The sequence below is a fragment of the Narcine bancroftii genome, chromosome 14, assembly GCF_036971445.1.
Source record: "Narcine bancroftii isolate sNarBan1 chromosome 14, sNarBan1.hap1, whole genome shotgun sequence".
Classification (NCBI taxonomy): Eukaryota; Metazoa; Chordata; class Chondrichthyes; order Torpediniformes; family Narcinidae; genus Narcine; species Narcine bancroftii.
In genome coordinates this window covers 27990037-28012970 of record NC_091482.1, presented here as the reverse complement: position 1 = coordinate 28012970, position 22934 = coordinate 27990037, and the positions used below count along the sequence as shown (strand labels likewise).

At 43.3% G+C, this 22934-nt stretch overlaps 1 long non-coding RNA gene across 2 annotated transcripts in view; it reads left to right on the top strand.

Moving 5' to 3' along the window:
• The window catches only part of LOC138749935 (uncharacterized), a 50370-nt gene that overhangs the window by 12519 nt on the left and 14917 nt on the right, over positions 1-22934 (top strand). For both annotated transcript variants that reach the window (XR_011348954.1, XR_011348953.1), the window contains exon 2: positions 16611-16687. This is a non-coding gene — a long non-coding RNA (uncharacterized lncRNA). The remainder of the gene's footprint in view (positions 1-16610; positions 16688-22934) is intronic.

Genomic DNA, 22934 nt, shown 5'->3' with positions numbered 1-22934 from the left:
GCCTCGCCAAACGAACCCAGCTTAGCGCCGACATTGGCAACTTCAGGGGTTTTTATGAGACACTAAGGGCGGTGTACGGCCCCTCACCCCAAGTCCAAAGTCCTCTGCGCAGCTCAGATGGCGAAATCATCCTCAGCAACAAAATCTCCATCCTCAATCGATGGTCAGAACACTTCCAATCCCTTTTCAGTGCCAACCGTTCAGTCCAAGAATCAGCCCTGCTCCAGCTCCCTAAACAACCCTTGAGGCTAGAGCTGGATAAGGTCCTTACCCGGGAAGAGACATATAAGGCAATTGAATAACTGAAAAGTGGCAAAGCAGCAGGTATGGATGGAATCCCCCCCAGAGGTCTGGAAGGCTGGCGGCAAAGCTCTGCATACCAAACTGCATGAGTTTTTCATGCTCTGCTGGGACCAAGGAAAGCTGCATCAGAACCTTCGTGATGCCATCATCATCACCCTGTACAAAAACAAAGGTGAGAAATCAGACTGCTCAAACTACAGGGGAATTACGCTGCTCTCCATTGCAGGCAAAATCTTCGCTAGGATTCTCCTTAATAGACTAATACCTAGTGTCGCCGAAAATGTCCTCCCAAAATCACAGTGTGGCTTTCGCGCAAACAGAGGAACTACTGACATGGTCTTTGCCCTCAGACAGCTCCAAGAAAAGTGCAGAGAACAAAACAAAAGACTCTACATCACCTTTGTTGACCTCACCAAAGCCTTTGACACCATGAGAACTTGAGGTGCAAATCGGTACCCATGCCTATGATTTGGTAGCCATCATGGAAACATGGCTACAAGGTGACCCTAAATGGGAATTAAACTTTCAAGGGTATCAGGTGGTTCAAAGAGATAGACAGGATGGTAAGGGAGGTGGAGTTGCACTCTTAATCAAAGGTAAGTTCCTGGCAGTAGTGAGGAATGATATAAGATCTAAAGAGCATAATGTTGAGTCCATTTGGGTAGAGATAAAGAATAACAAAGGGAAAAAATTATTGGTGGGTGTTATCTATTGCCCACCATATAACAATAGTTTAGTGGCACAGGAAATAAATAGAGATATAAGTGAGGCATGTAATAATGATACGGCAGTAGTCATGGGGGACTTTAACTTCCACGTAGATTGGGAAAATCAAGTTGGTCGTGGGAGTCTGAAAGAGGACTTCATAGAATGCATCCGCGATAGCTTTCTTGAGCAGCTCTCCTGGATCTAGTGTTGTGCAATGAGATAGGTAGAGTAAATGATGTAATAGTCAGAGACCATCTGGGAAATAGTGATCATAGTATGATTGAATTTCTCATTCAGATGGAAGGGGAAATAGTTAGATCTAAAACTAATATATTATGCTTAAACAGGGGTGACTACCATAGGATGAGGGAGGAATTGGGCAGAGTGGACTGGGAGCACAGGCTAATTGATGAAACAGTTGAGGAACAGTGGAAGATTTTCAAAGAAATATTTTGTAATGCTCAACAAAAATATTCCGGTCAGGAAAAAGGGCAGCAAGGGAGGAAAAAAATCAACCGTGGTTAACAAAGGAAATAAAGGAGAGTATAAAATTGAAGGCGCAGGTGTACAAAGCTGCAAAGAGCAGTGGGAAACTGGAAGATTGGGAAAACTTTAAGAGACAACAAGGGGTTACAAAGCAGGTAATAAGAAATGGGAAAAAGGATTATGAAAGTAAATTGGCACAAAATATAAAAGCAGAAAGCAAAAAATTTTATAAATATATAAAACGGAAGAGGGTGGCCAGAGTTAACATAGGACCCTTGGAGGATGAGAAAGGAAAACTGGTAGCAAAAAATGAGGAAATGGCCGAGGCATAAAACAAATATTTTGTGTCAGTCTTCACGGTGGAAGACATGTCCAGCATGCCCAAGTGCGGAGTTAAGGATACGAATGTTGGGGAGGGCCTTGATAAAATAGTTGTTACAAAGGAAGTAGTGATGGAGAAACTAATGGGACTAAAGCCAGACAAATCACCTGGTCCTGATGATATGCATCCAAGGGTTCTGAAGGAAATGGCAGAAGTTATAGTTGATGCATTGGTGGTCATATACCAAAATTCCTTGGATTCTGGGCAGGTCCCGGCAGACTGGAAGACAGCAAATGTCACACCACTTTTTAAGAAGGGATGTAGATAGAAGACTGGAAATTATTGGCCAATTAGCTTGACGTCTGTGGTTGGAAAAATGCTTGAAGCCATCATTAAAGATGAAATAGTGAAACTTTTGGAACGTAAGGGTTCAATCAGGCAGACGCAGCATGGTTTTAGAAAGGGAAGATCTTGTTTGACAAATTTGTTAGGATTCTTTGAGGATATAGTGGGTGCGGTGGATAGAGGGGAACAGGTTGATGTTGTATATTTGGATTTCCAGAAAGCGTTTGATAAGGTGCCGCACAAGAGACTTCTCAGTAAGTTACAGGAAAGTGGAGTCCGGGGAAATATATTGGCCTGGATTGAAAATTGGTTGTCTGACAGGAGGCAGAGAGTTGGGATAAATGGGAGTTTTTCAGGTTGGCAGAGAGTGGTAAGTGGGGTGCCGCAGGGGTCAGTGTTAGGCCCACAACTGTTCATCATTTACATTGATGACTTGGAGGAGGGGACAAAATGTGGTGTAGCCAAGTTTGCGGATGACACCAAATTGAGTGGAAGAGCAAATTGTAATGAGGATGTGGAGAGTCTGCAGAGGGATATAGTTAAGCTGGATGAGTGGGCAAAGGTCTGGCAGATGGAGTACAATGTTAGTAAGTGTGAGGTTATCCACTTTGGCAAGAAATATTATTTAAAGGCTGAAAAACTACAGCATGCTGTTGTGCAGAGGGACTTGGGAGTGCTTGTGCATGAATTGCAAAAAGTTAGGTTGCAGGTGCAGCAGGTTATTAAGAAGGCAAATGGAATGTTGGCCTTCATCGAGAGAGAAATTGAATTCAGGAGTAGGGAGGTAATGTTGCAACTGTATAAGGTACTGGTGAGACCACACCTGGAGTACTGTGCCCAGTTCTGGTCTCCATATTTGAGGAAGGATATACTGGCTTTGGAGACAGTCCAGAGGAGGTTTACTCGGTTGATCCCTGGGTTGAAGGGGTTGACTTATGATGAAAGATTAAATCGTCCAGGATTGTATTCGCTCGAGTTCAGAAGAATGAGAGGAGATCTTATAGAAACATATAGGATTATGAAGGGTATGGATAGGATAGATGTAGGAAGGTTTTTGAGCTTGCCGGGGAAACTAAAATGAGAGGACACAGTCTCAAGATTTGGGGGAATAGATTGAGGACAGAGATGAGGAAAAATAGTTTTTCCCAGAGAGTAGTGAATGTTTGGAATTCTCTAACCAGGGAAGTGGTTGAGGCTGCCTCATTAAACATATTTAAAATTCAGTTAGATAAATTTTTACATGATAGAGGAATTAGAGGATATGGGGAGAAGGCAGGTAGGTGGAGTTAGGTCATAAATTAGATCAGCCATGATCGCATTGAATGGCGGAGCAGGCTCGATGGGTCATTTTTGGCCTACTCCTGTTCCTACTTCCTATGTTCCTATGTTCCTATGAGCAAGAATTGGCTTTGGCAAATACTAGAGCGCCTCGGATGCCCCCCCAAGTTCCTCAACATGGTTATCCAACTGCACGAAAACCAACAAGGTCGGGTCAGATACAGCAATGAGCTCTCCAAACCCTTCTCCATTAACCTCGGCGTGAAGTAAGGCTGCGTCCTCGCACCAACCCTCTTTACTATCTTCTTCAGCATGATGCTGAAACAAGACATGAAAGACCTCAACAATGAAGACGGTGTTTACATCCAGTACCGCACGGATGGCAGTCTCTTCAATCTGAGGCACCTGCAAGCTCACACCAAGACACAAGAGCAACTTGTCCGTGAACTACTCTTTGCAGACGATGCCACTTTAGTTGCCCATTCAGAGCCAGCTCTCCAGTGCATGATGTCCTGTTTTGCGGAAACTGCCAAAATGTTTGACCTGGAAGTCAGCCTGAAGAAAACTGAGGTCCTCCATCAGCCAGCTCCCCACCATGACCACCAGCCCCCCCACATCTCCATCGGGCACACAGAACTCAAAACGGTCAACCAGTTTACCTACCTCGGCTGCACCATTTCATCTGATGCAAGGATCGACAACGAGATAGACAACAGACTCGCCAAGGTAAATAGCGTCTTTGGAAGACTACACAAAAGAGTCTGGAAAAACAACCACCTGAAGAAACACACAAAGATCAGCATGTACAAAGCCGTTGTCATACCCACGCTCCTGTTCGGCTCCAAATCATGGGTCCTCTACCAGCATCACCTACGGCTCCTAGAACGCTTCCATCAGTGCTGTCTCCGCTCCATCCTCAACATTCATTGGAATGACTTCATCACCAACATCGAAGTACTCAAGCTGGCAGAGTCTGCAAGCATCAAATCCATGCTGCTGAAGACCCAACTGCGCTGGGTAGGTCACGTCTCCAGAATGGAAGACCATCGCCTTCCCAAGATCGTGTTCTATGGTGAGCTCTCCACTGGCCACCGAGACAGAGGTGCACCAAAGAAGAGGTACAAGAACTGCTTAGAGAAATCTCTTGGTGCCTGCCATATTGACCACCGCCAGTGGGTTGATATCACCTCCAACCATGCATCTTGGCGCCTCACAGTTCGGCGGGCAGCAATCTCCTTTGAAGAAGACTGCAGAGCCCACCTCACTGACAAAAGACAAAGGAGGTAAAACCCAACACCCAACCCCAACCAACCAATTTTCCCTTGCAACCGCTGCAACCGTGCCTGCCTGACCCGCTTCGGACTTGTCAGTCACCAACGAGCCTGCAGCAGACGTGGACATACCTCTCCATAAATCTTCGTCCGCGAAGCCAAGCCAAAGAAGAAAAAGACTTAATTAAAAAAAAATGTGAAATGAAGAAAATACATTTTGAAACCTAAAGCACCAGCTATACCTGGCCTAATGCTAAGGGGGAAAGCTCTGAAGTGCATCCATCTCCTCAGTGGAGAGAGCAGGGACTGAGGGAGAAGTCAGGTGAACCCACACATGGCCTTCGACAAGCCTGTACTTCCACAAGGCAGTGACCAAGAAGGGAATTCTCAAACACACTGCCAAAGACCATCGGTCCAGTCATTCCCAAAAGCAAGCTTGGAGTATATGAAGACTGATATTGGGACATTATCCAAGGCAAGCATGATTCTCTTTAAGCCCTTCAGTAGATGAATGCACAAGGTCAGAATGTTTGGTTCTATCCAATTTCAAATGTTAGAATTAATAAAGCATGTGTGTTGATTTTACTCAATGATTGAACTCATCATGAAATGTTGTTGTGGAATTGGAAAGTCAAGTGGGAAAAGTGTGTTTAACTAATACTTTTCTTGAGAAAGTTGGTAAACATTCAGGGAAGTTACTGATGAGGAATCATGACAGAGGTTAAACTGACTCCTGGTGTTCCTTGATTGCAAACCATTCCATGGGACGCTATTTGCCAGAATCCTGCTCCATAAGATAGAGATTGAGTACCTCAATTGTCTGAATTTCTCCCAATAAATGAATGGGAGAGGAGACTTCAACGGCCCAATAATCAGCCCACGTCTGTCGAGTGGGGAAGGGCTGCTAATGAGGTCAACAACAGGATGTGGAAGCAGAGTTATAAAACAGTTTAATGGATTCATCAGTATGGTCATGCAAACTACATTTTCAGTCTTCAAAGATAATGAACCAAAATCCGCAGAGCCAAAGTGTAATGGATCTGTGTTAATATTAATACTTAGGTTAATGTTAAGCTATATTTCATATAAAAATATCTTAGTAAAGTAAGTTATAGAGTTAAGTGTATTTCTAGTGAGGGAATTGTTGGCTTGTCCAGGGTTACACACACTTATACAAGAGTTGCAGCATCTAGAAGACAGATCTAATGGAAGTGAAGTGGACTTTAAATGATTCAAGAACAAAGAAGTGTTTGCATTATTAAAAAAAAACCTGAAGTATTCAAGTACTCAAGAAAATCTGCTGGGGAGGCCATCTGTTTAAATAAACACAGGTTTTGGCTTGTGGACATTCGACTTCTCAGTGTCATAAAAACCACTTGGAACAGAGGTGAGATCGGTGGTCATTATGGATATGGAGTGGTTTTGGAAAAGGCAAGATGGTTTTGCAGAAATTAAACTAAAATTGTTAGGGATTCTGGTACCTGGTCACATTTTTTTTTACAAGAATTGAGATTATCTTATTGATTATGTAAAATGTCACATGATTTGGAGAAACATATTATCAAATTCGGACATTTTTGGATCAGAGTACAGAAGTCAAGACCCTATGATGCACAGGGGTTGGAACCTTCTGGAAAACAGGGTTGAATTACAATAGCCAGCTGTTTTGTGCTACTCCGAACAAAAGGGAAACCCAGAATAAGTAGAATTCAAAAAAGCCTACTTTTGACTGTCTTTTTAATATAAAGAGGACAGTCTCATTGTTTGGAAAACAGATTCCAAAGTCTTCATTCAAGAGAAGAAAAAAGAGACAACCTAGAAAGATGGGACTTATATTATCCTTTTTCACAGGAGATACATAGGTGGCCAGAAGATTATCACTTCTGCTTAAAGAATATCTCTCAAGACATCTTGGAAAGACAGGAAGCTTATTATCCTTTTCACAGGAGAGGCATTTATGGCTCAGAAGATGGTTACTTCTGCTTGAAGAATATCCCTCAAGGAAAACTCATCAAAAGAATTGTTAGTTTAAAGAGGCCTGAAGATATGATGTTTAAAGGAGTTTTATAATTATTTCTGAACTGAAAATTTAAGACCTTCAAGCAAGACTAAAATTATGCTGAAATTTTAAAATTGACTTTTCAAAGTGGGACTTTAATTACAGACATACATTTACATTTCCGCACAGTGGGGTTAAATTTAGAGTTAAGTTTAGAGATGAGTAAGAAATGTTATGTTATTAATTGTTTATTTTGAATTTAATTCTGACGGGGTTGACCGAGTCACACCCTTTCTTACTGCTGTGTAACTGGGATGTAACTGGAAGGCAGCGGCGGCCCCGGCCCCAGTCTGGGCAGAGGGTAGGCGGCGGCGGCCCCGGCCCCAATCCGAGCAAAAGGTAGGCGGCGGCGGCCCCGATCCGGGCAAAAGCGAGGGGGAGGCGGTGGCCCCGGCCTCGGTAGAGTGAGGCAGGCGGAGGCCCCGGTCCAGGCAGAAGCGAGGGGGAGGCGGTGGCCCCGGCCTCAGCAGAGCGAAGCAGGCAGAGGCCCCGGTCCAGGCAGAAAGAAAGAGGCAGCAGCCCTGGTCCGGGCACAGGGAAGGCAGCGGCGGCCCCGGCCCCGGTCCAGGCAGAGGGTAGGCGGCGGCGGCCCCGGCCCCAGTCCGAGCAGAAGGTAGGCGGCGGTGGCCCCAATCCGGGCAAAAGCCATCTCCAACATCGAAGTACTCGAGATGGCAGAGGCCGACAGCATCGAATCCACGCTGCTGAAGATCCAACTGCGCTGGGTATGTCACCTCTCCAGAATGGAGGACGATCGCCTTCCCAAGATCGTGTTATATGGCGAGCTCTCCACTGGCCACCGAGACAGAGGTGCACCAAAGAAGAGGTACAAGAACTGCTTAGAGAAATCTCTTGGTGCCTGCCACATTGACCACTGCCAGTGGGCTGATAGCGCCTCAAACAGTGCATCTTGGCGCCTCACAGTTCAGCGGGCAGCAACCTCCTTTGAAGAAGACCGCAGAGCCCACCTCACTAACAAAAGACAAAGGAGAAAAAACCCAACACCCAACCCACCAATTTTCCCTTGTATCCGCTGCAACCGTATCTGCCTGTCCCGCATCGGAGATGTCAGCCACAAACGAGCCTGCAGCTGACATTACCCCTCCATAAATCTTCGTCCGCGAAGCCAAACCAAAGAAGAAAAGAAGAATTTTGAATTTACCATTGTTTGCTGAACTTTCTATTGCTGTTCCTGTGTTAGTGTTAATAAAGTACCTTTAGTCCCAAACAGAATTGAAAGGGTTGTTAGTTCGTAACACAAAGATAAACAGTGACAGAGTAAAGGGTAAATGCTAACACAGCTATTGGAAAACAGTGACCGAAGCAAACAAGTCAGGCAATGGATTAGCATTGGGAAAACTTCTGAGATCTTTCACCAAGTCAAAGACCATTATGAATGCTGAGCAATGCATACAGATCATCCTGTTTGGTCATCTGAACAGTTTCCTGATATAGCAAAGTATGGCAGGATTTTCCTTTCAATTAGCACACACATTGGGAGAATGAAGTGTTCAACCTACTGTGAAAGCAAGCAGCATTCATCTCCTTACTTGGCTTGGAATGATGAAACTGGAGATTGCACCTTTCAGAGATTTGTGTAGCAGATTAAGGTCATCAGTCAGTACAAAAGTTTGGACTTTAAGATTTGCTGTAGTACAAGCTGTTGCCAGTTAGATCAGGTTAGCTCCAGTCAACTGAACAATAACTGTTTAGACCATTTTGAATCCAATTCTCTGAAAGAACTGCTCTTCAGTATTGTATGATAGTGTGCTGAGTGCACCAGTTCACCGTGACTAATCCTTTGCACTATGACATCCCCAATGAAAACAATGGTCTACAGTCATTGTACCGATTCCTAAAATAACAATCACAATACAGCCCACCCTGACTGCCACATCACCTGTCTCCAGTGACCATTGAACTGACCCCTAGCCCATCTATCCAAAACCAGTGAACCGACCCCTAACTCATCTATCCATGACCAGTGAACTAACCCCTATCCCACCTAGACAAGTGACTAGTGAACTGATCCTGAGCTCATCTATCCAAGACCAGTGAACTGCCCGCTAACTGTGTGGCTGTGGAGGCTGCTGGAGAATCCATTGACATTTAGTGACTTTTTTGCTTCTCTTTCTCTGACTCTAAGAGGTGTTTCCGGCATTTTCTGAGCAAATTCCATGTAATATTGCACTGTTTTTATTACATGAAAATAAAGAAATCTTGAACAGTCCATCAATCCCGAATCTCTAAGAAACCTGCCTCCTCCCCAACCCGAGGACCAGTGTCGAATTGGCCGTTTTTCTTTGCTGGTTCTCCTGACTTGCACCAATGATGTGGTATTCCAAGCATTCCAAGAGTGTGCTGGCATCTGCTGGACATTTGACAGGACAGCCAGCTAGCAGAGATTTGAAATGTTTCTGGGCATTTTATTGTCCCAGTTTACCCACCACAGGGAAATGATGTCATCATTAGTTCTGTCAGGCATTCATCTCGACAATTGAATTATGTCCTTCTCTCTGCTATTTTTTCTGAAGCTGTATCTGTGGTAAATAATACTGTGAAGAATTCCATAAATGATGTTTTATTAAATCATATGAGCATTCACATGCACCGGTTCCAGTAACCTTTCCTACTATTATCCATCATTTGGAGCACTGATATCCAATTACATGATCAACTCATGGTTTACTCTTGGATAGAATTTCTATTTAGAAATAATTCTTAACTTTGAAAGTAAACATGACAAAAACTTGGAAGAATTAGTTTGATTACAAAATTAGGGAGGTGTAGGAGATGCTGTGTGTGTGTGTGTGTGTGTGTGTGTGTGTGTGTGTGTGTGTGTGTGTGTGTGTGTGTGTGTGTGTGTGTGTGTGTGTGTGTGTGTGTGTGTGTGTGTGTGTGTGTGATGTAGGAGATATGTGTGTGTGTATACTTTTGCATGTATGTTTCTACATGTCTGGAAATTGAATTTCACTCATTTTTGTAGGAGGGAGAATTTTTCATGTTTGAATGGGGCTTTCTGCTGTGACCACGGGCTAAATTTTATTGCAATCAATTGTTTTCCTATGTGCTTGCTCCTTGAATGACTTTCTGGTGATGGGTTTCCACCACAGCAGGTAGTGGAGAAGTTCAGGAACATTGGCCTATTGACACTGGAGGTAGGCTGGTGTGTGACTTGGAAGGGCATTTGTCATTGATTATCTTCCCATGGCAATGCTTTACTGAGGTCAAAAGAGAGGAGGACAATGTTAAAGAAACATTGTTGCTTTGTTCCCTGGAGATAGTATCTGCCTTAGCTACAGGACACAGTGGACAGGAATGTACAATTGAAAAGGATCGCTGGCTGCTATATTGGCTATTTGGTTCACCCAGCAATATTAACAAGCTGAGTAGTTTATTAATCAGAAGGCACTTTGTATAATTCCAGAATAAGTGAATTGAGTGAAAGTAAGGATCTCTGGCAATTGAAACTTTCAACCTGACTCCAAAAGGCTGTTCTTTGATTAGTTTTCCTTTGCTCAAGGTGTGGATTTTGTAGAACACATCTGCTTCATAGACTCTAACCCACTTTCAATGCCCACTTCCATGGGCAACCTTTAGACACAAACATAACCCCAATAATCCTGATCCTGTTCTCAACCAACATCCACTGCTTAGAATTTCTTAATAACAGACAGTGGCCATTCAGTCCTTCAAATTGATGTCGACTCACAGGGCAATCACATCAATGCATAGTCCCATCTATTTCCCAATAACTGCTTTCTCATCCACAACAGTGGGGATAACTAGTGGCCAATTAACCAACTATCTATCCCACATGTCTTTGGGATGTGGGAACAAAATGTAACACCTGAAGGAAACCCACGCAGCCACAGTAAGCGTGAAAACTCTACAGCACCAGGTTATGATTGAACGCAGGTTTCTGGAATTATAGGACAGCACTGTGTAACTTTGCTACTCCACTCTATCCAGGATCAGCAATACTATGGGGGCACCATCATCTCCAGGTTTCCTTCCAGGTCACATGTCACACTGACCTGGACAATGTCCCAGATCATCATTCTGACTCGCATCATCTCTCTTGGATCAGTTGACTCTGCCAAAGTGAGATGTTGAAGCTGAAATCTGTGAATCAATACAACTCCGTGTGATATCAAGAAAGGTACAATCATTTAATTTTCATGCAAAGCCATGGAAATAAAATGTGATAATGGTCGTTAGATTATTTTGCACATAAACTAAAAACAAATAGTTAATGAATGCTTCTGATCGAAATGAATGAATATTGCATGAATATACTTACACAGCAAATAGAATGAGTGAAGTCCACATTACTGAAGAGCCCCTTGATCTACGTCTGGTTTTTAAAAAAATTTTGTCGTTGGTAACATACCTCATATCTCTATTGCTTTTGAGATATGTTGTTCTCCTACCTTTTAAAGGACATTAAAGTTTTCAAACCCTAATCCTTTCAATTTCCATCAGTCCTTGTGTTAATTTTGAATCATCCTTCATTTCTCCTGGACTCCATGGACAGTGGGGTGGTGCAAGGTGGAATGGGGGTGGGAGCAGCAGCTCTCACAGTGACTGGGAAAGAAAGAATTGTGTAATACAGTTTCTTGCACCAAAATGGAGTTTTACACATGCAAGAAAAATAAACACTGATCTTCTAAGCTCACCTTAGCAAAAATAGCTGCTTCATAGAGTAGCTCCATTTTGTATTTCCTCACTTCCAGTCTGTAGTGAAGGTTTTCCAAATTCCCCACCACCCCCTCAAATAGAGAGGGTGATGCACCATCAATGACTCAAAAGACTGAGGATGAGTAAACTGACAGGCTTTTATTTACTAAAGAACAAAGGCACATCCATGCTGGTCGACTGTCCTGCACTGAGGAGGGGTTGAGGGACAGTCACCTTTATTCAGGAGCCTGTAGGAGAGGGCACAGGTACAACCAGATAGATAGATATATATACATATATATATTATACACATACACATATATATACACACACACATACATATACATATACATATTACAGTGGTTTACCACAGAGGGTGTCCATTGGTCCAATTTAGTGAGTTAATTTACTATAATTTTCTTCTGACAGAGGGAAAGGTCTCCAACCCTTGGACTGTGGTTCCTGCTCTGTTAAAGGCTTGGTTTTCCATGCGTACAGGTCTAGACAGATTTAACCAAACCCCTCACAAAGGTCAATGAGTTTCAGAACAAATAATGATCAATGGGATTAACCTGAATGGGATTAAAAAAAAAGGGCACTTGGCTGTGAGATGGAGCCACTGATCATTCTTTTAGCATTTTTGGGGAGTTTCAAATTGCACGTGGTTGGGATTCTCCAAGCTCTGAAGCAATGCATCAGTTTAAAGCTAAAGCAAACCCAGACTGAGCCAGCCCAACAGTGTTGTCCTTTAGGGGCACATATTTCCCATTTTATTTGGTAACACTAAAACCTGAATGCAAATTCTTGGAGACAAATATATTGTTGGTTTTATGGAGAATATCTCAGTTGAGATCAATAACATTCAACAGAAGAGTTTCTGTCTGCAACCCTCAACTCTACACGGACTATTATCCCAGAGCAAAACAAACCAACTTCATTGCAAGTTTACTACTTTTCTTTTCTTTGGCTTGGCTTCGCGGACGAAGATTTATGGAGGGGGTAAAAAGTCCACATCAGCTGCAGTTTACTACTAAAGAATGACAATATGACATGCCATTTTCTTCTTCTCTTTAGATCAGTCGTGAACAATGTTCTAGCAGTTCCTGAACAGTAGCAATGTCTCTACTACCCTCACCCTACTCACCAACATATTACCTGCTGCCTACTGACCCCTCACTCCACTGCCCCACCCTTCTTGACCAAATTACTCAACACCCCCCATCCCTCACACCATTGCCCCACACCCCCACCAACACATTTCTTGCCCCTCCACTGATCCCTCACCCATTGCCCCTCCCTCCTTAGCAACACATTAACTGCCCTCACTGACCTTTTGCTCTACCCCTGCTCACCAACACATTACCTTCCCCCCCATCCCTCACTCCACTTCCCCACCCCTCCTCACCTGCACATCACACAAACTTGAAGGGCTTGCACTCTAACTCTCCGCCCCCTCCTATTACCTCACCCTCTAGGTGCAACAAAACATCACAAGCTCCTTCCACTGGTCCCTCATCCTATTGTGCACCCTCCAATTTCTGTGCCGAGACATTGCCAGGCACTCTCCACTGATTCCTCACCAGGTTCACCCCACTTCACCTTCGTCCCTTGCTCTGGTCCCCACTGGAACCCTTGCATTACCACGTGATTTGCCTATCACCCTTTCTCCTCGGCCAATCACTGAAGACCAGAGGTAGACATGACAGGTACCATCTATAGGAAAAGCAGGGCCCAGGGCTCTCACCAGAGTGGCAGCCTACCCCCCCCACCCTCCCCCGGTTCCTGGGATCCAGGTTCAATCCTGACCTTGGACGCTGGCTGTGTAGACTTTGCAGGTTCTCTCCCTGACCTCAGGATGGTCCGGTTTCTTCCTACCTCCCAAAAACATACAGTTGAGTAGGTACTTGATAGGAATGTGGGGGGGAAAGAAAATGGATTCATTTTGACTTAATGTAAAATGGTGGTTGATGCAACACAAACCCAGTAGTCTGAAGGGCCTGTTTCCATGATATGTCTCTCGATCATTCTCCTCTATCCCTTCTGTGCAGATGTGGTGGAGGTTTTAATTCCCATTAAGACTGAGTGGAATGAAGGGAAATGTTGTGATAGAAAGGGACTACTCTGAGACCATTTGGGACCAAATGGCCTCCTTCATATGTTGTAAGGACCTATAGAAATATTGTCAAAAATGTATCCAGCAGCTACCTGTGTTTGATTTCAGATTTATTGTCAGAGTACATACATGATAATACATACAACCCTGAGATTCTACATCCTGCAGGTGAGGCAGAATTACCACTTATTGGTAGCACAAGAAAACCCAAACTGCAATACAGGGAGGGAAAAAAAATCAAGTGCAAAAGTAAGAGTTAATAAATGAACCCTTAATTAAGTTTGTCGTTGAGGAATCTGATGGTGGAGGGGGAGCAGCTGTTCCTGAACCTGGTGGTGCAAGTCTTATGGCACCGATACCTCTTTCCTGATGCCAGCAGCGAGAACAGTGCGTGTGATGGGCGGTGTAGGTCTTTGATGATTGCTGCTGTTCTCAGACAGCAGTGTTCTCTGTAGATGTCCTCGATGGTGGGGAGGCTTTAACCTGGGCTGTGTCCACTGCCTTTTGCAGGGCTTTAAGCTCAGGGGTACTGGTATCTCCATAGCAGGCTGTGATGCAGCTGATCAGCACATTTTCCACCACACATCTGTTGAAATTTGCCAGAGTTTCCATTGTCAGTCCAAACCGCTGCAAACTCCTGAGGACATAGAGGCATTGATGTGCTTTCTTCACGATGCCGTTAGTGTGGTCCAGGAAAGATCCTCTGAGATAGTGACTTAAATTTGCTCACTCAATGATTACTGGACCATACACCCCTGGTCTTCCCTTCCTAAAATCAACGATCAGCTCCTTGGTTTTGGTGACATTGAGCACGAGGTTGTTGATCGTGCACCATTCAGCCATTGGTATCAATTCATTTCCTTGATTAGGTAAACATAGTGGCATAGCTAATAGAGGTGCTACCTGACCCACTCCAAAGACTCTGTGACTTCAGTGTTGTCTGGGTGGAGTTTGCCTCTTCTCCCTGTGACCATGTGTAATTTTGCTAGGTGCTCTGGTTTTTTCCCACGTGCCTTTTGCATGTGGTTGCATATAGGTTGGTAAGCAAATAGGCCACTGCAGGTTGCACCTCGTGAGAAGGCGAAAGGTTGAACCTCAGAGGAATTGATGTGATTGAAGGAAGAACTCAAATGGGATTAGTTCAGATGGGTACAATATGAACTCAATTGCATTGTGTCAATGTTGTATGACTATTTGACCCTATTTATTTCTCATTCCATTCAATGAAAGACAGCTTCTGAAAACTGCTGTGAACAACTTTGATCCTGCATTTCTGACATTGTATAAATAACCAAACGTCTGGTATATTTCCACACTGAAATCCATTTTGGGAAAAACTGAAATGATTAGATTCTTTAGTCAGGAGGAGGTAGCAATTCTGTGTTTAAGTGAACTGTGAACCACAACCAGGTTTACTGATTACGGGCTTTGGATTGGTACTGCTGCATCACTGATTTTCATTGTTGTCTGTGTTTTGGATGACTCCTAACTGGATAGTCTTGAACCCCACAACAAAAACAAAGAGTTTAAGTGTTAACCTGGGGCAAGCTCTTATTCTAATTTTGGACCGATTCCCTCCAAAAATTTAGAGCACGTGGCCTCTCATCTCCCTGCCCAAGATTTGAACCTAGCTCATAATATAAAATTCCCCTTCAAGCCTTTCCATCCTGACCCCGTGCATTTGCTGCAACTGTACCTCTTATGCACACCCTCAATCCCTCCACTGAATTAGGAGGTTCATCTACTTTTTTGCCAGCCAGCCATGTGCTGATGAAGAAGAATGTCTTTGGACACTGTAGAATATTGTAAAAGAATCCACTGCCACAAAAATGGCAATCTGAGGGCTGAACAATTCTGTCATGTTCTTGATTTAATTGTCCCTTCTTTCCATTGTGAGTGGATAATATCACGGTTTAATAACATCTGACACATAAATATTCTGCTGTCATTTTTTAAGACTCTTACTGGGTAAAATTTGGAGCAACAGTCATTGAGAGCGAGGAAAAAACAAAGAGAAGTCATTACCAATCAGTGCTCCATTAGTCCTTCCCTTTCTCACTTATCTGCCAAGGACATTATTAAAATGTCAACAAGAGCATCACGACAATGTTGATTAATGTCAGTATTCTCTAAGCTGACAGACTTGCTGGTCCTAAGTAGCAGGTCCTCAAACAGTTTGTCAGTCTGATCATGATAGCAGTTGCCCTGGCGGTCTTGCTCTGTAACCCTTTCATCTAGCGCGCTGTCTCCAGTCAGCAGGAAATTGGAAAAAAAGGATAGATTAACATTTTGTTGATGCAGCCAGTTTCAGATTTCTTTTTTTCCTTTGGCACTGTCATGTGCTGCTTGTGCAGTTGTTGTCTATTGAGGTTTTTGTGTTTGCACGTTGTCTTTTAATTTAATTTTGTATTTAACCCAAAACTCCCTCCCCCAACTTTATCTATTGCTGAACTGATCTCAGTCCCATTCAGCACTGTCAAGTTACATTAGCAGAATCATTTATCAAAGCTGTTAAATTGGAAAAAGCATCACTGCATTCTGTGTCAATGCACTATGAGGTTAATTTGTGGAGCTGAGATGGGATGAATGGTTTTGGAATCATGTAATCTCCATGCATCTAAGGCTTAATAAGTGGGAATAGAAGTGGAGGTGCTGTGAAGGATCAGGGGTGCATTTGCAGGAAAGGTAGGGGATTGGCATGCAAAGTATGGGCCAAGATGGAGTTGAGGAGAATTCTATTCTAGCATTACAAGCCAGGTTTAAATCTTGGGAATGGAGATGACAGGCCACTTTCTAATTACCTGCATTTTTAACCATGGCAGCTCTCAACCTTAGATTAAAATTAAACCAACAACCTAGAAAGTTACAGTCAGCAATGTCATTCAAGCCTTACGGATGGTTCATGTCCATCTTATGCTTGGATTAACTCTATTGTTGAAAAATGAACTGAGAGATTTTATATGAGGTTTGAAAGGCTCATAAACTGTTTTTATGGATAGTAATTTCCAGCTGTTTATTTTCTTCATTTGATGGCTTGTATCACAGGCTGAAATTTTGTCAGAGAAGCAAGAATACCTTCAATCAGTGCTCGACTCTGGGTGAGGCATGGATATTTATCTAAGGTACAAAACAACATTGGATGAGAATTTTTTTAAATAATGTTGAGCAAATGTAGCATCATTTGGAAAGTTCATCTGGATGTGCTTTGTGGATTTGCAACATTTTCCTTGAGACCTCGGTTTCCTCTGAATGGTCCTGTTTCCTCTCCCATCCCAATGATGTGGGATGGGATGGGGGTGGGGGAGTGGTGTTAACTGTAACTTGCCTCAGGTGTGCTTTTGGGGGAAATGGGTTAGGGTAAGATTAATGTTAAAAATTGGTGCTCGATGGTCAGTGCAGGCTTGATGAACTGAAGGAGTTGGATAAAATAGGATTTTAAAAAGTATATGTGGAATTTTCAGACTTAGGTAACTGATTGATTGAGTAATACAGACGTCCTGGTCAGCATAAGCGACAATGTTTCCTGGTCTCCAAGGTCAGCTACATCATTTCCTGGTTTGCAAGTTCAAGTTTGTTTTGGAAATTAAGTTCATTTGTAAATTCAAAATTATTCAACTTGAGTACTAAATGTTGACTGGTATACTTCATTAACTCATTACATAATAAATTTACATTGCAACCATTTTCAAGCATCTTAGAAATTCATTGGATGCTGATGTCTCAATACACAATGGGAGCACTTCCCTGCCAACAGAGTGTCCTCATTCATTCACAATTTTCTGCCTTTTTGGAGAGGCAAGGATTGAGGAGTCAAGTCAAGTTTATTGTCATCTGATTGTACAAGTACAACCCGACGAAACAGCATTCTCCAGTCCTCGATGCAAAACATGGAGACACACAACCAATCATAGCACACATACAAGCAATCCATATGGAGGTAAGTATTATATATAAAAATAAATAAATATTGTTTCATGAAAATGAGAGTCTCAGATGTTTAGTGTGGGCAGTTTCTTTGGTTGTTCAGTATTCTCACTGCCCATGGGAAGCTGTTCCTCGGCCTGGTGGGGCTGGCTCTGATCCTCCTGTATCTCTTCCCCGATGGGAGCAGCTGAAAGATGCTGTGTGCAGGGTGGAAGGGGTCCACAATGATTTTGTGCACTTTCTTCAGACAATGATCCCAGTAAGGCCACTTCAGTGAGGGGGGGGGGGATCACCACTCTTAAGGTCTTGTGGATTTACTTCCAATCCATTTCTTCAGCAGCTGTACCACACTGTGATGCAGCCAGCCAGGACGCTCTTGTTAGAATTCCTGCAGAAGATTGCTGGTAGCCTTGCCCGCTTCATTCTTCTGAGGAAATGCAGTCGCTGCTGCGCCTTCCTGGCAAGTGAGGAGATGTGTGTAAACGACAGATCACTAGTTGTGAACTTCAAGGAACTTGGTGCTCTTCACTCTAGAGTTCTTGATGTTGATGTCAAGTGAAGTCACCTTTATTTATCATTCACACCATGCTATGCTCACATGGTAAAGATGAGGGCATATTTACATAAATATATTAGAATAGAAGTTAAACACATTACAATAGTGAAAAATTTAGATGTATACAGTAAAAGTCCACGGTATCTTATCCACATATGTTCTGGAATTCAGGAGCCTGATGGCTTGGTGGAGAAAACTGCTGCCCAAACTATACATAAGGACCCAGTGCTATGGTGCCTCCTACCAGATGGCAAAAGGGAGAACAGTTTACATGAGGGGTGTGTGGAGTTCTTCACAACGTTTATTGCTTTCCATGTGCATCGAGGGTGGTAGATGTTCATCATGGTAGGAAGACAGTCCCCAATTATCTTTTCTGCTGATTTCACTATCCTCTGCAGGGCCTTGCAGTCCGAGATGGCTCAGCTTCCTAACCAGGCAGTGATGCAGTTGCGCAGGATTCTCTCAATACATCCTCTGTAGAATGTAGTGAGGATGGAGGGTGGGAGATGAACTTTTCTCAGCCTTCCAAGGAAGTGGAGGTGGTGCTGGCCTTTCTTGGCTGTGGAGCTGGTTTTAAGGGACTAGGTGAGATTCTCCACCAAGTGCATTTCAAGGAACTTGGTTCTCTTGGCAACCTCAACAGTCGAGCCATCGATGATAAGCGGAACATGGTGCCCCCGGGATCTTGTGAAGTTGACAACCATCTCTTTTGTTTTATTAACATTCAGATACAGCTTGTTGGCTCTGCACCAGTCCGTTAGTGACTGCACCTCATCTCTGTACGCTGACTCATCATTCTTACTGATCAGGCCCACCAAGGTCATGTCGTCAGCAAACTTGATGACATGGTTCGAGCTGTGTTTAGCTGCACAGTCATGGCTCAGCAGAGTGAATAGCAGTGGACTAAGCATGCAGCCCAGTGGGGTGGGGGTGGCCCCCATGCTCAGTGTAATGGTCTTGGAGATGCTACTTCGGGTCTCCCCAACAGGAAGTCATGAATCCAATTGCAGAGAAAGGTGTTTAGACCCAGCAGGCTCAACTTCCCTAACAGGTATGGTTGTGTTAAATGCCGAACTGAAGTTAATAAACAGCATTTGAACATGTGAATCCTTGCTTTCCATGATGTGTAGAGGAGGGTGGTCATTCTTGGTCCTCCTGAAGACCACAATCATCTCCTTCATCTTGTCCTCATTGAGACTCAGGATGTTACTCTCACACCATCCCTTCTGCAGTGAAACTGAATCATCGTTGTTGCAGATGAGGCAAAATCTAAATGCAGTGGGACCTCTGTCTTGTTCAGTACCCAAGGAACTCTTGATGGAAAGTGTCCATGAGCTGAGGTTGGTTGGGTTGATGGTTAAATAGTCTCATGGCATTCAGTGTCAAACCCAAAACTGCAGCACGGCATTCTTGTGTGAAATGCACAGAGCAAGCACCATTCAGGATGTTGTCTTTATAAAACTCTTTTGTGACACCAGCAACATGAGGCACATGTAGCAGGGAATTCATACCATAACTGACTACAAGTCAGTGAAAATGATGCCTCCCTTCCTGACAGATTGAATACTTTCTACGCATGATTTGTTGAGAAAAGCAAGTGACATCAAAAAAAGCCTCATCTCCTCGAACAACAAAACACCCTACATTGTCATGGATAAGGTGACGAGGGGCCAGGATGAACCCACACAAAGCAGAAGGACCAGACAACATACCTGGTTGGGCACTGAAGGACTGTGTGGCCCAGCTGACAGAGGTCCTAATAGACATCTATTAGCTGAGTTCCACAAAGTCTTAGACTTACACAGCGCAGAAGCAGAACTTTCAGTCTGCACGTCTGTATCCACCTTTTTGCCCATCTACACTAATCCTGTTTGCCTGTATTAGGACCATATCCTTCTATGCCATGCCCATTTAAGTGTTTGTTTAAATGCCTTAATTGTATCTGGTTCCACACATCCATAGACAATACATCCAGATATAAATCACTCCCTGTTTAAAAAAAAACCTAACTCTCAGATCTCTTTTAAAACTCTTCCCTCTCACCTTAAACCTATGCGTCCTTGTTTAAGAAACAAAATCAGAATCAGGATTTATTGTCATGAATAAGTCATGTAATTCGGTGGTTGACAGCAGCGTCATCGTGTAAACGTCTTATAATCAGCTTATGACATTTTACTATGAAGAAAGTAAACCTTACAGTGCACGAAAAGTAGGGCATCGATCATTCGGGAATCTGGTGGCAGCCGGGAAGAAGCTGTCCTTGTGCCGCTGAGGGCTCGTCTTTAGGCTCCTGTACCTTTTCCCCGCTGGTAGCAGTGAAGAGGGCGTGGCCTGGGTGGTGGGGGTCTTTGAGAATAGAGGCTGCTTTTTTAAGACCGCCTCATGTAGATGTCCTCGATGGAGTGGTCTGGTGCCTGTGATGTCACAGGCCAAGTTAACAACCCTCTGGAGTTTATTCTTGAACTGAGAGTCAGCACCTCCATACCAGGCAGTGATACAACCAGCCAGAATGCTCTCCTTATGCGCATCTTTGGTGACATACTGAATCTCCTCAGCCACCTCACAAAGTACAGCTGCTGGTGAGCTTCCGTTGTGATTGCATCAACGTGGAGCCTCCAGAATAGATCCTCAGAGATGTTGGCACCAAGGAATTTAAAGTTTCTGACCTTCTCCACTACTGAGTCCTCAATGAGGACTGGGTCGTGTACCCCTGACTTCCTCCTGAAGTCTACAATCATCTCCTTGGTTTTGCTGATGTTGAGTGCAAGGATCTCTCCCCAATGCAGACCTCCAATCCAGCCAAAATCCTGATGAATCTCTTCTGCAGAGGACTCAAATATCAGATGGTTGGATTACATCTTGTCTTTACATGGCTTTCATTCACTCCAAGAAAAAAGAACCTCACTTTTGATTCCACCAAGTCTCCATCAAGTAAATTACCCAAGTTTGACACATTTATTTCTTCTCTCCCAGAGTTGAAGGCTGATGATACAGATGTTACATCTCCACCCTGCTTCTTAATGACAAGCTCCAATCCAACCATGTAATTTCGTCCAGCTTGCAAAGTGTTACCAGAAATCCAAGAATAAGAATTCATCCATACAAAATTTTACCCGGCCTGGGCAAATTTTAAAGATTTAAGAAACTTAAAAATGGGGAAGGTACACATAAATTTCCAGTGATCATTTAAGGATCAGAGGAGGAGAGAGCAAGCAAATTTAAATTCCGTGGAGTCACTATATCTGCTGACCTTTCCTTGACCCATGTCATCATGAAGAAAGCACATCAATTCCTCTACTTCTTCACAAGTTTGTGACTGTTTGGAATGACATCAAAAACTTTGGCAAACTTCTAGATATGTGCAGTGGAAAATGTGCTGACCAGCTGCATCGTGGTGCGGGGGCACTAATACCTTGGAGCAAAAAACCCTGTAAAAGGTAGTGGACACAGCCCAGTACATCATAGCCCCACCATTGACAAAATCGACAGGGAACATTGCCATCAGAGAGCGGCAGCAATCATCAAGGATTCGCAACACCCAGCACATGGTCTGTTCACGCTGCTGCCATCAGGAAAGAGGTATCGGTGGCAAATGACTCTCACCACCAGGTTCAGGAACAGCTGCTCCCCCTCCACCATCAGCCTCCTCAACTACAAACTCAATCAAGGACTCATTGAAGGAAACTTTGCAGATTATTTATTATTGAGCATTTATACTTTTTTCTGTATTGCAGTTTGTTTACATTTTTATTTTTGTTTTCATTTCTCCCTTTTGTATATGTATCTTTTCTTCAGTACAGTTTTGTTTCACGACCGAGAAGTAGAAATTCTGCCTCGCCCGCAGGAAAAGAATCTCCGGGTTCTATAGGATGTCATGTATGTACTCTGACAATAAAACTGAACTTTGAACTTTTGATCTTTGATTTATTCCTTGTGATTAATAGCCAATTGTCAGTTGAGAAATAATCTAAGGCATTGTTCAGGGCAAGCCATTTATGTCTGAGATATCAGCTCTACTTTTCCTCTATACATCTTTCTCCAAAGAAAGAAACTTCATAATTATTAATAATTTATCCAGTCCACACAGAACATAGCCTGGGTTAAAATCACTCAATGAGAGTGGCAGGGCAGGTTCTGACAATCTACTTGACTGATGAGATCCAGGACTTGAAACTCAATAGGTTTGAGCAAGAATTTGGATGTGGTATAATCTGAACCTCACATTTTAGTAAGGTTCAGATTATACCACATCCAAATTCTTGTGTTCATACCAAAGAAATGCTGATTATTGAGAGACTTTTGTATGAAGTAAAATAAAATGCAACAAATGGCATTAAAGGTAAAGGTTCCATTATTGTCATTTAATACTGCATTTAGAATGTAACGTACGTGAAATTCTTTAACTTTATCTACCGTAGGGAAGACAGAGAGATGCCACTTTGTCCAGAAATGAGGCCCCAGCAAGGAATGAACTCATGACCCCTGGTTTACAAGACCAGGGCTCTATATTATGAACCATCAACTAATTCAGCTCCTTGATGAAAAGCTACACTTAAGCCACAATGATATTTTGCCAGAATTGGTTCCTTTTTCTCCAGCCAAAACAAAGAACTGAAATCCTACATGAAAGCTTGACTACATGGTATTTACTCTGCATGAAAGTAGACATCACTCACCAATATATTTAGGAATTAAAGGAAGATGTTTCCAAGCAACAACTTTCTGGGCAGGCAGCAGATCTGGCCCAGGAATTTAACGGTGAGGGGACAAAGTGGAAACTCTGCAGCAATATCTCAGAAAAAGAATTGGGAAAACCCTCAGGGTTAATATAATCCTAACCCATAACATTCCAGTGTTTATGTGAATTTTTTAAAAAAAATACAACTGAC